The sequence below is a fragment of the Odocoileus virginianus genome, chromosome 31, assembly GCF_023699985.2.
Source record: "Odocoileus virginianus isolate 20LAN1187 ecotype Illinois chromosome 31, Ovbor_1.2, whole genome shotgun sequence".
NCBI classification, from domain to species: Eukaryota; Metazoa; Chordata; class Mammalia; order Artiodactyla; family Cervidae; genus Odocoileus; species Odocoileus virginianus.
The window spans coordinates 11,232,268-11,249,324 of NC_069704.1; positions in this window are offsets into that span (position 1 = coordinate 11,232,268).

Sequence of the window (17,057 nt, forward strand, 5' to 3'; positions counted from 1 at the left end):
TGCATGACATTCATATCATACATCAGTTTATATCACCAGCATAACACGTGGCATATACTAGGTACTCAATGAGTGTTTAGCTACCTCCTGGCAAAAATCAGTGAGTTCAAAGTCAAAATTACAACCACTATGGCTGATGGTTCCGTTCAGTTCAGTTCAGTTCAGTCATGCAGTCATGTCCAACTCTGCTACCCCATGGACTACAACACACCAGGCCTCCCTGTCCATCATTTACTCCCAGAGTTTAGACAAACTCAAGTCCATTGAGTCGGCAATGCCATCCAACTGTCTCATCCGCTGCTGTCTCCTTCTCCTCCCACCTTCAATCTTTCCCAGCATCACTGTCTTTTCAAATATGTCGGATCTTTGCATGAGGTGGCCAAAGTATTAGAGTTTCAGCTTCAGCATCAGTCTTTCCAATGAATATTCAAGACTGATTTTCTTTGGGATGGACTGGTTGGATCTCCTTGCAGTCCAAGGGACTCTCAAGAGTCTTCTCCAACATCACAGTTCAAAAGCATCAATTCTTAGACACTCAGCTTTCTTTATAGTCCAACTCTTACATCCATACATGAGTACTAGAAAAACCATAGTCTTGACTAGATGGACATTTGTTGGCAAAGTAATCTCTCTGCTTTTTAATATGCTGTCTAGGTTGGTCATAACTTTTATTCCAAGAAGCAAATGTCTTTTAATTTCATGGCTGCTATCACCATCTGCAGTGATTTTGGACCCCAAAAAGATAAAGTCTGTCACTGTTTCCACTGTTTATCCATGTATTTGCCATGAAGTGATTGGACCAGGTGCCATTATCTTAGTTTTTAGAAAGTTGAGTTTTAAGCCAAATTTTTCACTCTCCTCTTTCACCACAAGGCTTTTTAGTTTTTTGCTTTCTGCATAAGGATGGTGTCATCTGCATATCTGAGGTTATTGATATTTCTCCTGGCAATCTTGATTCCAACTTGTGCTTCTTCCAGCCCAGCATTTTGCATGATGTACTCTGCATATAAGTTAAATAAGCAGGGCAATATACAGACAATATACAGCCTTGACATACTCCTTTCCCTATTTGGAACCAGTCTGTTTTTCCATGTCCAGTTCTAACTCTTGCTTCCTGACCTGCATACAGATTTCTCAAGAGGAAGGTAAGGTGGTCTGGTATTCCCATCTCTTTCAGAATTTTCCAGTTTCTTGTGATCCACACAGTCAAAGGCTTTGGCATAGCCAATAAAGCAGATAGATGTTTTTCTGAAACTCTCTTGCTTTTTCAATGATCCAACTGATGGAAATTTGATCTCTGGTTCCTTTGCCTTTTCTAAACCAGCTTGAACATCTGGAAGTTCACGGTTCACATACTGTTGAAGCCTGGCTTGGAGGATTTTGAGAATTACTTTATTAGTGCGTGAGATGAGTGCTATTGTGCAGTAGTTTGAGCATTCTTTGGCATTGCATTTCTTTGGGATTGGAATGAAAACTGACCTTTTCCAGTCCTGTGGCCATTGCTGAGTTTTCCAGTTTTGCTGGCATATTGAGTGCAGCACTTTCACAGCATCATCTTTTATGATTTGAAATAGCTCAACTGGAATTCCATCACCCCCACTAGCTTTGTTCATAGTGATGCTTCCTAAGGCCCACTTGACTTCGCATTCTAGGATGTCTGGCTCTAGGTGAGTGATCACACCATCATGATTATCTGGGTCATGAAGATCTTTTTTGTATAGTTCTTCTGTGTATTCTTGCCACCTCTTCGTAATATGTTCTGCTTCTGTTAGGCCCATACCATTTCTGTCCTTTATTGTGCCCACATTGCATGAACATTTTCCTTGGTATCTCTAATTTTCTTGAAGAGATCTCTAGTCTTTCCCATGCTAATTTTCCTCTATTTCTTTGCACTAATCACTGAGGAAGGCTTTCTTATCTCTCCTTGCTATTTTTTGGAACTCTTCATTCAAATGGGTATATCTCTCCTTTTCTCCTTTACTTTTTGCTTCTCTTCTTTTCACAGCTATTTGTAAGGCTTCCTCAGGTGGCCAGTTTACTTTTTGCATTTCTTTTTCTTGGGGATCCTCTTGATCCCTGTCTCCTGTGCAATGTCACAAACCTCCATCCATAGTTCTTCAGGCACTCTGTCTATAAGATCTATTCCCTTGAATCTCTTTGTCACTTCCACTGTATAATTTTAAGGGATTTGATTTAGGTCATACCTGAATGGTCTAGTGGTTTTCGCTTCTTTCTTCAGTTTAAGTCTGAATTTGGCAATAAGGAGTTCATGATCTGAGCCACAGTCAGCTCCTGGTCTTGTTTTTGCTGACTGAATAGAGCTTCTCAATCTTTGGCTGCAAAGAATACAATCAACCTGATTTCGGTACTGACCATCTGGTGATGTCATGTGTAGAGTCTTCTCTTGTGTTATTGGAAGAAGGTGTTTGCTATGAACAGTGTGTTCTCTTGGCAAAACTGTATTAGCTTCTTCCCTGCTTCATTCTGTACTCCAAGACCAAATTCAGCTGTTACTCCAGGTATTTCTTGACTTCCTATTTTTGAATTTCAGTCCCCTATAATGAAAAGAACATATTTTGGGGGTGTTAGTTTTAGAAGGTCTTATAGGTCTTCATAAGACCATTCAACTTCAGCTTCTTCAGCATTACTGGTCAGGGTATAGACTTGGCTGATGGTTACACAAGGAGAAATAACTATTGGTGATGAACAAGGGCCCTAAGGAAGCCCCCACTGGTCCTCTACCAATGGATCTAACGTGACAGATCAAGGAAGGAATCTATCATTCACAACAGTCACAAAAATGATAACACATGGAAGTATTTATAAGCCTACGAAAATGTAATAGATGATTATGAAGAAAGTTTTAAAACATCACCGAGGAATATAAAAGAAGACTGAACATTTGGAAAGGTTACCATGCTCTTGCACTGGAAGATTCACTATCACTAAAATGTTATTTCTGTTGATCAGTTCTACTACCAAATAGAGGAGGGATTAAATTGTAGTCCAACGGAAAAGATAGAGGAAAAAGTGTGTGATTGTGTGTGTCTGTGTGTGTTAAAACCTCTGGAAAGATCAAGTAAACTACTGATAATATGGTTTATCCCCAGAGAAGAGCAATAGTGGAAGAATTTAGAAAGCCACTGCCTCTGCTCAGAGAAAGACAGGCTCAGAAAAGACCTGAGAAAAGCTTAGGCTTTCATCACAGGCTGATCCCTGGCAGAGATGCCCTAAACTATTTTACCAATTCTGAGAAGAGGGAGGACCTGATGTCTAGAGCTACTGCACTACACTAGTCCCCCATTTACCCATGGTTTTGCTTTGTGCAGTTTGTTAATAGCTCTCAACTGCAGCCCAAAGATATTAAATGGAAAATTTCAGAAATAAACACTTCCTAAGTTTTCCTATTGTACACCATTCTGAGTGGTGTGAGATTTCTGTTGTATCCTGCTGGGGATCCCCAACCGTTAATTAACACCTTCTACTGCCAACATTCACTCATCAGCATCATCATGGCTCAATGATCCAGGATCACCGAAAGCAGATGGTCCTCCCTACGACACAGTATCCAAAGGTTAATAGTAGCTTAATTGCTTGATCACATTGCCTACATCTTTCACCTCATTTCATTACATAGGTATTTATCACTTCACATCATCATCATGCTAAGAAGACTGAGCACATTGTAATAAGATATCTTGTAAGAGAAACCACATTCACAAGATTTTTACTACAGTATATTATAATAACTATTTTTTATTTTATTGTGCCTAATTTATATTTTTAAGATTTAATTTATGTGTGGCTGCACTAGGTCTTCATTAATGCCTACAGGATTCTCCAGTTAAGGTGAGCAGGGGCTACCCTTCATCATGGTACACTATATCTACCTCTTGGGGCAAAAACCGGGCCAAGCATTAGTACCAGCAGAGAATCCATTTCACTCGGTACCATGCATGGACCCTAGCCCAGCTGAAGGTCAGTGTGGGAGGGTTACCTATACTGAGGCGGGCAGATGTGGCCAGCCCCAAGTGCACTGTCCATCCAATATCCAGGCAGGTGTGGTCACCCATACAGCCCATATACCCACAGAGTGCTATAAGGGGCAAGGATTATACTATAGGCCTCTTGATAACCCTCCTCGAGACTAACTTTAGCACAGAGGGACAGGGGTGTTCCACATTGCTGGCTCAGTACCGTCCCTCTTCTCTACTCAGAAGAGTGCGAATCCTCATAATTCAGCCCATGCAAGCAGGAAAGCCTTTCCCAAAGTCCATGTTCTCCCTGGGGGCGAGGCATGTGCTGCCGTTTCTTCACATCTTGTATAGTCAGGCGCTTAGTCTCATTGCAGTCAGCCATCTTCTGATATGACCGGAAGGTGCTTTGTTTCTGGGTCTAGTTAGTCCCAGTCGGAGGCTGAATGTGCCAGGCAAGCCCCAGAGCAGCCCCCACAGGGACTTCGGTGCAGACCCAACATGCCAACCCGTTCTCTACCGTTACATAGGCGTGAGCTCAGTCTACAATCATATTGGCCATGACACACGTGGATCTCATGTTGCAGAACCCATGGGGCCAGAAAAGCCACCCACCACATGTGGGGTGCCTTCATCTTCCATGGCCAAGTCCAGGCCACCGTCTGCCCCTGTGAAATCCTGGTCAGAGCTGGCATCAGGATATTGCCTCAGGTTCCGTATCCAGGCCTTAACAGAACGTCTTGTTACGGGCAAGTTTATACGTGTGGCATCACGGTGCAGGAGAGCCTCCACAGGGCCAACTCCACCCCTGTGGGGTTTCTCATTAAGGACACGCACAGGGAGTTATCCGATTTCGAAAGGTAAGGACACAGTCTTCAACTTAACTCTTTGGCCACCACAGACATCAGCGTGTGCACTAGGACCAGGGAACCGCTCTGACTTGTAAAGAAGCTGCATTCGACCCAGCATCAACTAGAGCTATTACTGTCTGTACATTAGCCTGTGGCCAGTGAATAACAAGCTCTACATGGGGCCTCAGGTCCCCACTTGGGCTCTTCAGGCAGACACCTTAAGCCTAAGAAGGTTAGAAGAGTTGAGATCCAAGTACTACATTAACCTTTCATAGGAAGAGAGACAGTTCCTCCATCACTGAAAGAAGAAAAGAAAATATGGATATAGATGCAAAGAGTGTGTTAGCCGCTCAGTCGTGTCTGAATGTTTGCGACCCTATAGACTGTAGTCCCACAGTTTCCTCTGCCCATAATAATCTCCAGGCAAGAATACTGCAGTGGGCAGCCATTCCCTTCTCCATGAATCTTCCTGACCAAGGGATTGAACCCAGGTATCCTACATTGCGGGCAGATGGTCTACCATCTGAGCTACCAGGGAAGAAGCATAAAAGTTGGTAGCTTTGACCAGAAAAAGACAAGGTCTCCAGTCTAATGGCTTCTATTTTCTCAATGAAGCATAAGGTAAGAGTATCTCTTGAGGGCTGAGGTGTGAGAATAGAAATGAAAATATAAAGTTGTAACCACAGTGTGTGAGAAAGCACGCTTACTGGAGAATCCTGGATTTGCTGGGCAGGGTTAAGTGTGCATATACATTGTCTGTAATAATGAAAGTAAAACCAGCTAGTCTGATTGTGTGGTTTTTCACAATGTTCAGCTGTTCATGGGGAGGAGTTGAAAAGTCAATAATTGGTTTTATTTTGGGATTTATGCCAAGATGATTGGTGGACGAAGAAAAAAGCAAAGAAGCTGAAAGCATTTGCCAGGGAATAGTTTTCATGAAGCATGTTGGAATCTTACCTGAGCTGGACGAAAAATTAATGTCTACTATCATTATGGTCATTAAGTCCCAAAAGTCAAAACCAGGGAAAGAAGAGCACATAAAGAATTTCTTGGTGGTTCAGGGGTTAGGACTCCATGTTCTCACTGCCGAGGGCCAGATTGAAACCCTGGCCAGGAAACTAAAATCCCACAAGCCATTTCGGGGGGTGGAGCACCACTCCCCCCCAAAAGAAGAGCATATAAATAAAAGAACCACACAGGATCTTGCATAAGGATTTAAAATTGAGTTCTGTGCTCTGACAGCACCTGATTACTTGTTCCTTTTTGGGTAAAAGGCATTCCAACAAGCCTGACAAGTGCAGTGAAAGCATTAGCAAAAAACAACACTCATGTTCCACTTCAGCCTCACCCAAAACAGACATGCCTAAAAGTGTCCAGGTAGAACCCTCAGTCTCTGTGATGAGGATCCAACCAAGAGACGTTTCTTCTCCAAAGCCTTTCAGAGAGATAAAAAAAATATACACCACTTTCTTGTTGCTATTATTTAGTTGCTAAATCGTGTCCAAATCTTTTGCAACCCCATAACCCATAGCCTGCCAGGCTTCTCTGTCCGTGGGATTCCCAGGCAAGAATATTGGAATGGGTTGTCATTTCCTTCTCCGGAGGATATTCCCAATCCAGGAATGGAACCCGCATCTCCTGCATCAGCATGTGGATTCCTTATCATTGAGCCACCAGGCAAGCCCAAACCTCTTCCTTACTGACTCCTTTTTCCTGGCCAAAAGCTTCTACTAATAGCTGAGCATGCAATATTCGGAGGCCTGGGTTTGATCCCTGGGTTGGGAAGATCCCTTGGAGAAGGGAACAGCTACCCACTCCAGTATTCTGGCCTGGAGAATTCCGTGGACCATTCCATGGGGTCGCAAAGAGCTGGACACGACTGAGCAACTTTCACTTCATGCAGGAATCGGGCAGACAGATGGGGGCTTGTTATGAAACTCCATTTCCACGCATGCAGAATTTGTGAGGGCCAGGCCAGAACTTGTGGGACACAGGCAGAACAAGGTTGTCCCATGGACATGTGGAGATAAGGAGATGATGCAAAGGTGGAAATGTGTGCAGTAGATGATTAAGCATCAGGTACAAGATAAGGAGATGGCAAGCAGAGACCTCAGGCTTATCTGGTGGCTCAGAGGGTAACGAATCTGCCTGCAATGCAGGAGACCCAGGTTCCGTCCCTGGACTGGGAAGATCCCCTGGAGAAGGGAAGGACTACTCACTCTAGTATTCTTGCCTGGAGAATCCCAAGAACAGAGGAGCCTGGTGGGCTACAGTCCATGAGACTGCAAAGAGTTGGACACAACTGAGTGACTAAGCACGCAAACAGAGACCCCAGAACAGATTTCATGGCTTCAGAATGCCATGCAGGGGGATTCCCTGGTGGTCCAGTGGCTAAGAATCCGCCTGATAATGCAGGCGGCAGGGGTTCAACCCCTGGTCCAGGAAGATTCCACATGCTGTGGGGCAACTAAGCCTGTGCTTCACAACTACTGAGCCCACGCACCCTAGAACCCATGCTCCACAACTCGAGAAGCATTGCAATGAGAAGTCTGTGACCCACAACTCAAGAGTAGCCCCTACTTGAAGCAAGGAGAGTCTGCATGCAGCAATGAAGACCCATGGCAGCCAAAAATACATAAATAAATAAATATTTAAAAAAAGAATGCCAGGCAAGAGCTGGGAGACATTTCCTGAGATGCTGGAGTCTAGTCCACAGTGATGTGGAATGAGTATCAGAGGCCACAGGGCCATTTAGATGACCTTGTGCACACTCACATACAGGCTCCCCCCCAGATGAGCATTAACAAAGCAGAACTAGATTTCCCTGGGTTCCCCACACTGAAAGCTTTAACACTGTACTTCTCAAACTGTACAATGTTCATCTGAATCATCCACAGATCTTGTTTAAAATCTAGTTTCTGAATCAGTAGGTCTTAAGTGAGACTTGAGATTCTGAATCTTCAACAAGCTCGTAACTGATTCCAATGCTCCTGGTCCAGGGACCACACTTGGAGTAGCAAGGCTCCAGTACTCTTGACAGTGACCCATCCCCACAACCATTCCTCGATGTCCCAGGATTTATGGTGAGTTCAACTTCTCCTGAGTAACATTCTCCTCTTATTTAACAGGCCTTCATTGAATCTGGCATGCCAAAGAATAGCCAGAGATGGAGTAGATACAACAGGTCTAAAGAGCTTTAGCTCTTAGACAATTTTCATCCTTTAAAAGAATCCAGATGACTGTCCTCCAGCTTCAGACTTGGCCACCATGTATAAATCATGGTGGGAAAAGTTCGCCACTTGGATTTTCTCTCTGGAGCTGGTACCAGCCATCATTCTTCCAACAGTGTATTCGTCCCTCTGGAGGATGTCCCAGATGTCCTACTTGGTGATCTATATTCTCCTAGGAATAAGTCAGTCCTCAGGATGTCAGTGGTAGTAAGTGGGCTGAGGAAGTAACGGGACAGAAGAGATGCTCCGGAGGAAGATAAGCATCACATGCTGTAATGGTGAAGAAGGGGTCAACCAAGATCCTTGCAGGAATTCAGAAATGCAAATGTGCTTCAAACCTCCTGTGGCTCTGCCATTTGGCCAGTTGTGATTTCGAGGGCTTCCCTTGTGGCTCAGTGGTAAAGAATCCACCAGCAATGCAGGAGATGCAGGGGTTCGATCCCTGGGTTGGGAAGATCCCCTGGAGAAGGAAATGGCAACCCACTCCAACATTCTCGCCTGGGAAATCCATGGACAGAGAGGCTAGCAAGCTACAGGCCATGGGGTCACAAAGAGTCAGACGCGGCTTAGCAACTAAACAATAACAACAAAAACAAGCGGTTTTGTATAATGGCCAGGTGGGTTATAGATTCCCAAAGTCATTAACAGTACCCTTCAAACCAAAAGATAAGATGGGGACCATGGCTGCATGTGGGAGATGCTGGACGGTGCTGTGGTTGTACAATAAGAAAATTATGCATTCAATGCTTTCAACTATTCATTTAGAGATGGGAGTGAAAAATGAAAGTAGCTCTTAATTACTTTACCTAAGTCACTTTTGGTTGCCATATTGAGCTTCTTTAAACATGACTGCATGTTCTGTACTCCGAATTGTCAAGAACTGTGAATGGGCTGAGATTTTTACCTCCCTTTGCTAGCTGGTTACCCTGTCACATGGATGGTGGTAGAAGACACAAAATTCTTGGGTCAGAGATGAAGAACTTTATTACTCATGGCACAGCAAGCAGCATGCAGTTCAAGTTCATGTTGATTTCCTCTTGCAACCCCAATTCCTCAGAGACAAGACAGAGGGGCCCATGTGAAGGTCAAGCTTGCAGAGGATTTGCTTTTCCGCTGAGAAGCTCTGGACTCAGGGATCCCAAATCTTTTATAAAAGACATTTGCCCCAAAAGGAGACATCATTCCACTAGACAGAAAACCAACCTGCAGATCTTCCAAGGCCATTTGCTACAAAAACATCCTGGAGAAAACGGGCCAGAACAAAAGTGGTCAGTGCCTCTGCTCGCAAGCCAAGCAGAAACACAGATAATTGTCTTCAGACAAAAAGAATATCAGTTACCCTCCTGTATTACTTTCTGCACGCTAAGAACAGCTCTAAGAGCTTTCGTGCTTTATACACATTGTATCACTCAATCCTCACAACAGGTTCTCTGAGGTTATCCCCATTTCACAGATCAGAACATTCATGTTGTAGCGATACAGAATAGTAGTCTATAATGATTTAGATACTGGGGATTCTGACTCCCCAGGTTTGGAAGCAGCATGGTGGTTCTTTTTAACTAGCCTCACAGGTGATTTTGATAGACACCAAACCTTAAGAATGTCACTAATTTAAAAGATAAGCATCCTTTAAATTCTATTAACTATTTAGCCAAAGTTTTTACTCTTCTCTATATTTATGCTTACTTAGTAAAGAACTTTATTTCCTCTTATTTAAAACATAGGACTTTGAGTTCTTACTGTGTAAGGAAGACTCAGAATAAAAAAATTATATATATATACATATATATATGTGTGTGTGTATATATATACACACACACACAGATTGTTTGTAATAGAAATGTTTAAAGAAAGTATAAGCTTTGAAAGGACTGGCTCATTAAATTAAAAATGCAGCATGTATTTAAATGAAAAGAAAGTCACAAGATAGCTAACAGTCCTAAGTTTACCCTCAGGATGTTCTTAGTGGAAAAATGTATTTTGACACACAATTGTGATAGCCATGAATGTTGCAAATTGCAAAAGGCAAGGATGGAATCATGTCAAGGAGTAAGTAATTACAGGAAAAATTCAACGTTCATTCATTTTGGTACTAAGAGTAGCTGGGTTTAAAAAAAAAAAGTTTGCAGGGTGATGGCCCTGGGTTTTTGTTTTTGTTTGCCTTCAGTACAGAGTGCAAAGCATTCTTTACTAAACTGAGAAACGCGATATGCACTTGGTGTTCTGTCAAGGTTAATGACTCATGAAATGAGAAACTAGGGCAGCCTTGAAGTGCCTCTGAATCTTGCCTCCTCAACTTCCAAATTTTGGGATGATTTCTTTTTTCCTTCCTCTTTTTGACTCCTTTCCTCCTTTTTGCCCTCTTTTCTTCCCTCCCTTCCCCCTTTAGCTCTTTCTTCTTTTCATCCTTCCTTATACTTACTCTGGGACACAAGTTTTCCTATATGAGTCAGATTCACACATCAAAAGTTTTCACTAAAAGGCAATCTATAGTAATCTATATAATAATAACAGGTTATAATCTGCATTTTCTAGTTATCTGAATGAAAATTTGAAATGAGTTTGGTGTTGTCCTGTTGCTCTCACACTTGCCTCTTGAATCGCTTTATCCATTTGTCTTTTCTTTTGGAGAGTCTTCTAATCCTTGGCAGTCAAAACTGCCTTAATGGAACCTTCCTACACTGTTGGTGGGAATGTAAATGGGTGTAGCCACTATAGACAGCAGTATAGAGAGCCCTTAAAACAACTAAAAATAGAGCTACTATATGATCTAGCAATTCCACTCCTGGGCATTTATCCAGAGAATACCATAATTCCAAAGATACAAGCTCCCCAATGTTCATTGCAGCACTATTTATAATAGGTGAGACATGAATGTAACCTAAATGTCCATTGACAGATGAATGGATAAAGAAGATCTGGTACATATATACGATGGAATACTACTCAGACACTTTTAAAAAGAGTGAAATAAGGCCATTTGCAGCAACATGGATGGACCTAGAGATTACCATGCTAAGTGAAGTCAGACAGAGAAAGACAAATGTCATATCATTTATCAGTTCAGTTCAGTTGCTCAGTTATGTCCAACTCTTTGCAACCCCATGGACTGTAGCATGCCAGGCTTCCTTGTCCATCACCAACTCCAGGAGCTTGCTCAAACTCATGTCCATCAAGTCAGTGATGCCATCCAACCATCTCATCCTCTGTCATCCCCTTCTCCTCCCACCTTCACACTTTCCCAGCATCAAGGTCTTTTCCAATGAGTCAGTTCTGCGCATCAGGTGGCCAAAGTATTAGAGTTTCAGCTTCAGCGTCAGTCCTTCCAATGAACACCCAGGACTCATCTCCTTTAGGAAGGACTGGTTGGATCTCCTTGCAGTCCAAGGGACTCTCAAGAGTCTTCTCCAACACCACAATTTAAAAGCATCAATTCTTTGGCGCTCACTTTCTTTATAGTCCAACTCTCATATCCATAAACGACTACTGGAAAAACCATAGCTTTGACTAGATGGACATTTGTTGGCAAAGTAATCTCTCTGATTTTTAATATGCTGTCTAGGTTTGTCATAGAATTTCTTCCAAGGAGCAAGCATCTTTTAATTTCATGGCTGCAATCACCATCTGCAGTGATTTTGGAGCCTCCCAAATAAAGTCTCTCACTGTTTCCATTGCTTCCCCATCTATTTCCCAGGAAGTGATGGGACTGGATGCCATTATCTTAGTTTTCTGAATGCTGAGTTTTAACAGAACTTTTTCACTCTCCTCTTTCATGTTCATCTAGAGACTCTATAGTTCATCTTCCCATTCTGCCATAAGGGTGGTGTCATCTGCGTATCTGAGGTTATTGATATTTCTCCCAGCAATCTTGATTCCAGCTTGTGCTTCATCCAGCCCAGCATTTCACATGATGTCCTCTGCATATAAATTAAATAAGCAGGTGACAATATACAGCCTTGACGTACTCCTTTTCCTATTTGGAACCAGTCTGTTGTTCCGCGTTCAATTCCAACTGTTGCTTCTTGACCTGCATACAGATTTCTCAGGAGGCAGGTAAGGTGGTCTGGTATTCCCATCTCTTTCAGAATTGTCCACAGTTTCTTGTGATCCACACAGTCAAAGGCTTTGGCATAGTCAATAAAGCAGAAATAGATATTTTTCTGGAACTCTCGTGCTTTTTTGATGATCCAGTGGATGTTGGCAATTTGATCTGGGGTTCCTCTGCCTTTTCTAAAACTACCTTGAATATCTGGAAGTTCACGTTTCACATACTGTTGAAGCCTGGCTTGGTGAATTTTGAGCATTACTTTGCTAGTGTGTGAGATGAGTGCAATTGTGCAGTAGTTTGAATGTTCTTTGACATTGCCTTTTGTTGTGATTGGAATGAAAACTGACCTTTTCTGGTCCTGTGGCCATTGCTGAGTTTTGCAAATTTGCTGGCATATTGAGTGCAGCACTTTCACAGCATCATCTTTTATGATTTGAAATAGCTCAGCTGGAATTCCATCACCTCCACTAGCTTTGTTGATAGCAATACTTCCTAAGGTACACGTGACTTCGCATTCCAGGATGTCTGGCTCTAGGTGAGTGATCACACCATCATGGTTATCTGGGTCATGAAGATCTTTTTGTACAGTTTTTCTGTGTATTCTTGCCACCTCTTCTTAATATCTTCTGCTTATGTTAGGTCCATACCACTTCTGTCCTTTACTGTGCCCATATTTACATGAAATATAGACCACCTGACCTGCCTCCTGAGAAACGTATATGCAGGTCAGGAAGCAACAGTTAGAACTGGACATGGAATAAGAGACTGGTTCCAAAGAGGAAAAGGAGTACGTCAAGGCTGTATACTGTCACCCTGCTTATTTAACTTCTAGGCAGAGTACATCATGAGAAACACTGGGCTGGAAGAAATACAAGCTGGAATCAAGATTGCTGGGAGAAATATTAATAACTCAGATATGCAGATATGCAGAGGACACCACCTTTATGGCAGAAAGTGAAGAGGAACTAAAAAGCCTCTTGTTGAAAGTGAAAGAGGAGAGTGAAAAAGTTGGCCTAAAGCTCAACATTCAGAAAACTAAGATCATGGCATCTGGTCCCATCACTTCATGGGAAATAGATGGGGAAACAGTGGAAACAGGGTCAGACTATTTTTGGGGGCTCCAAAATCACTGCAGATGGTGATTGCAGCCATGAAATTAAAAAACGCTTACTCCTTGGAAGGAATGTTATGACCAACCTAGACAGCATATTAAAAAGCAGAGAAATTACTTTGCCAACAAAGGTCCATCTAGTCAAGGCTATGGTTTTTCCAGTGGTCATGCATGGATGTGAGAGTTGGATGGTGAAGAAAGCTGAGAACCGAAAAATTGATGCTTTTGAATTGTGGTGTTGGAGAAGACTCTTGAGAGTCTCTTGGTCTGCAAGGAGATCCAACCAGTCCTTCCTAAGGGAGATGAGTCCTGTGTGTTCATTGGAAGGACTGATGTTGAAGCTGACACTCCAATACTTTGGCCACCTCATGCGAAGAGTTGACTCATTTGAAAAGACCCTGGTGCTGGGAAAGTACGGAGTTGGGAGGAGAAGGGGATGACAGAGGATGAGATGGCTGGATGGCATCACTGACTCAATGGACATGAGTTTGGGTAAACTCCAGGAGTTTGTGATGGACAGGGAGGCCTGGCGTGCTGCGATTCATGGGGTTGCAAAGAATCGGACATAACTGAGCAACTGAACTGAACTGGACTTGCATGAAAAGTTCCCTTGGTATCTCTAATTTTCTTGAAGAGATCTCTAGTCTTTCCCATTCTAATTTTCCTCTATTTCTTTGCATTGATCACTGAGGAAGGCTTTCTTATCTCTCCTTGCTATTCTTTGGAACTCTGCATTCAAATGGGTATATCTTTCCTTTTCTTCTTTGCCTTTCACTTCTCTTCTGTTCTCAGCTATTTGTAAAGCCTCCTCAGACAGCCATTTGCCTTTTTGCATTTCTTTTCCTTGGGGATCGTCTTGATTCCTGCCTCTTGTACAGTATCACAAACCTCCATCCATAGTTCTTTAGTCATTCTGTCTATCAGATATAATCCCTTGAATCTATTTATCACTTCTACTGTAAAATCGTAAGGGATTTGTTTTAGGTCAAACCTGAATGGTCTTATGGTTTTCCCTTCTTTCTTCAATTTAAGTCTGAATTTGACAATAAGGAGTTGATGATCTGAGCCACAGTCAGCTCCCAGTCTTCTTTATGCTGACTGTCTAGAGCTTCTCCATCTTTGGCTGCAAAGAGTATAATCAATCTGATTTCGGTATTGACCATCTGACAAGAGTCTTCTCTTGTGTTGTTGGAAGAGGGTGTTTGCCACGACCAGTGCATTCTCTTGGCAAAACTCTGTTAGCCTTTGCCCTGCTTCATTTTGTACTCCAAGGCCAAAATTGCCTGTTACTCGAGGTATCTCTTGACTTCCCACTTTTGCATTCCAGTCCCCTGTAATGAAAAAGACATCTTTTTGGGGTGTTGGTTCTAGAAACTCTAGTAGGTCTTCATAGGACTGTTCAACCTCAGCTTCTTCAGCATTACTGGTTGGGCATAGACTTGGATTATGGTGCTATTGAATGGTTTGCCTTCGAAACGAACAGAGATCATCCTGTCTTTTTTGAATTGGCACCCAGTACTGCATTTTGGACTCTTCTGTTGACTCTGATGCTTGGCCAGCTTCTATACTGCCACCATGGCACTCTGGTGCTGGCCCCTTGCCCTCCTGCCCCAAGTTTCCCTGATGAGCACCTATTTTCCTTACAAGAGCTGAAAGGTCACTCCTCTGCGTCTTTCTGTAACTCTCCCAGGCACTAGTGAGCAATCCCTATCACTGAGGCGCCCCACCCACTGCAGCCCAACAACACCCAGCTTTTGGTAGGGTCTTTTCTCCCCCGGCCTCAGGGAACAGAGGTGTCCAAGGGAGAGATTGTGCAGCAAGGTTGTTCCAGCAAGTGTTCCAGGGCTCTGGTTTCAGGCCTGTGCCCACCACACCCACCACTCGTCAAGACACATCTCTGAATGAGCTACTTAACCTCTGCCTGGATAAATCACTCATCTGCAAGATGTGGTTAACAGTAGTACTTCATGAAAATTAAATCTTTTTAAGACTGAAATATAAGACACACTTGTGATCAGTCCTGTCTGACCCTTTGCAACCCGAAGGGATTTTCCTGGCAGGAATACTAGAATGGGTTGCCTCCTCCAGTGGATCTTCCCCAGCCCCCGTGTCCTGCATTGCAGGTGGATTCTTTACTGCTGAGACACTGGGGAAGCTCTAAACATAAGATATAACACCACATAACTCCTAGCAGACAGCACAGGCAAAACATTCTCTGACATAAGTACCAATGTTTTCTTAGGTCAAGGGACACAGGCCTGGGACTGCCCTTCTCCCAAGGCAATATAAATAAAAGCAAATCAGACTTGCAAGCTTTTGCACAGCAAAGGAAAACATAAAAACAAACAAAAAAATGAAAAGACAACCTCTGGAATGGGAGAAAATATTTGCAAATGATGTGACAGACAAGGGCTTGATTTCCAAAACATTCAAACAGCTCATACAACTCAACAATAATAAAAATAACCCAATTGAAAAATGGACAGACCTCAATAGGCATTTCTCCAAAGAAGACATACAGATGGCCAGTAGGTACATGAAAAGATGCTTAACATCACTAATTATTAGAGAAGTGCAAATCAAAACTAAAATGTGGTACCATCTCACACCACTCAGAATGGCCATCATTAAAAAGTCTACAAATAACAAATGTGGGAGTGGGTATGGAGAAAAAAGAATCCTCCTACACCATTGGTGGGAATGTTGGTTGCTACAGCCATTATGGAAAACAGTGTGGAAGTGTCTCAGAAAATTAAAAATAGAATTATCATATGATCCAGCAAGTACACTCCTGGGAATATATCCAGATAAGACTCTAGTTCAAAAAGATGCATGTACTCCTATGTTCAGAGCTGCACTGTTCACAATAGCTAGAACATGGAAACAACCTAAATGTCCTTCAACAAATGAATGGATAAAAAAGATGTGGTCTTTATACCCAGTGGAGTACTATTCAGCAATGTAAAAGAAGAAAATAATGCCATCTGCAGCAATATGGATGCAATTAGAGATTATCACACTAAGTGAAGTAAGCCAGAAAAAGAAAGACAAATACCATATGATATCACTTATATGTGTAATCTAAAATATGGCATAGTTCAGTTCAGTTCAGTTCAGTCGCTCAGTTGTGTCTGACTCTTTACGACCCCATGAATTGCAGCACGCCAGGCCTCCCTGTCCATCACAAACTCCCGGAATTTACCCAAACTCATGTCCATCGAGTCGGTGATGCCATCCAGCTATCTCATCGTCTGTCGTCCCCTTCTCCTCCTGCCCACAATCCCTCCCAGCATCAGGGTGTTTTCCAATGAGTCAGCTCTTTGCATGAGGTGGCCAAAGTATTGGAGTTTCAGCTTCAGCATCAGTATGGCACAAATGAACCTAAAAAAAGAAACAGACTCCTAGACATAGAGAACAAACTTATGATTGCCAAGGAGGAGTAGAGGAGGGAGAAGGAGGGACTGGGAGTTTGGAGTTGTTATATGCAAATTATTACATTTAGAATGGATTAACAACAAGGTCCTAATGTATATCACAGACAACTATATTTAATATCCTTTGATAAACCATAATGGAAAAGAATACAAAAAAGAATGTATATATGTGTATAACTGAGTCTTTTTGGTATACAGCAGAGATTAGCTCAAAACTATAGAACAACTATACTTAAAAGAATAAAATTTTTAAAAAAAGAAAGAAAGAAAATTGTCTTTTTAAAGAATAAAATGAGTTAACACAAGTACTTAGGAAAGTACAGGTGCATGGTAAGCTCAATAAATGCTGGTTTTTGAAAAATCTTTTCACCTCCCACTGGCCCTAGGCACCCCACACTGTCTCACTCAA